Genomic DNA, 357 nt, shown 5'->3' on the forward strand with positions numbered 1-357 from the left:
ACCTCCTGGAGCGACATCACGAAGTCGCTGTGTCCCACCTCTCAGAGGGACCTTCCTAAAGCGACGCCATGAAGTCGCTCGCGTTCTCGTTACTCCGAACAGTCTTAGATGACCCTGGAGCGACCTCTCAGAGCGACCTACCAAGGTCGCTCCCGATCCAGAGCGACCCGTTGGAGCGACGCACCAAAGTCGCTCGCAACCATCGGCCCTGGAGCGACTTGCCCAGAGCGACGCACCGAGGTCGCTCGCATCTCACACCCCTCTCGAAGCGACCTCCCAAAGCGACACCCCGAGGTCGCTCGCGTCTCTTTGGCGAGACGACACGAAGCGAAGCCCGGAGCGACCTCTCAGAGCGAT

This window comes from Brassica oleracea, chromosome C4 (assembly GCF_000695525.1).
Source record: "Brassica oleracea var. oleracea cultivar TO1000 chromosome C4, BOL, whole genome shotgun sequence".
Classification (NCBI taxonomy): domain Eukaryota; kingdom Viridiplantae; phylum Streptophyta; class Magnoliopsida; order Brassicales; family Brassicaceae; genus Brassica; species Brassica oleracea.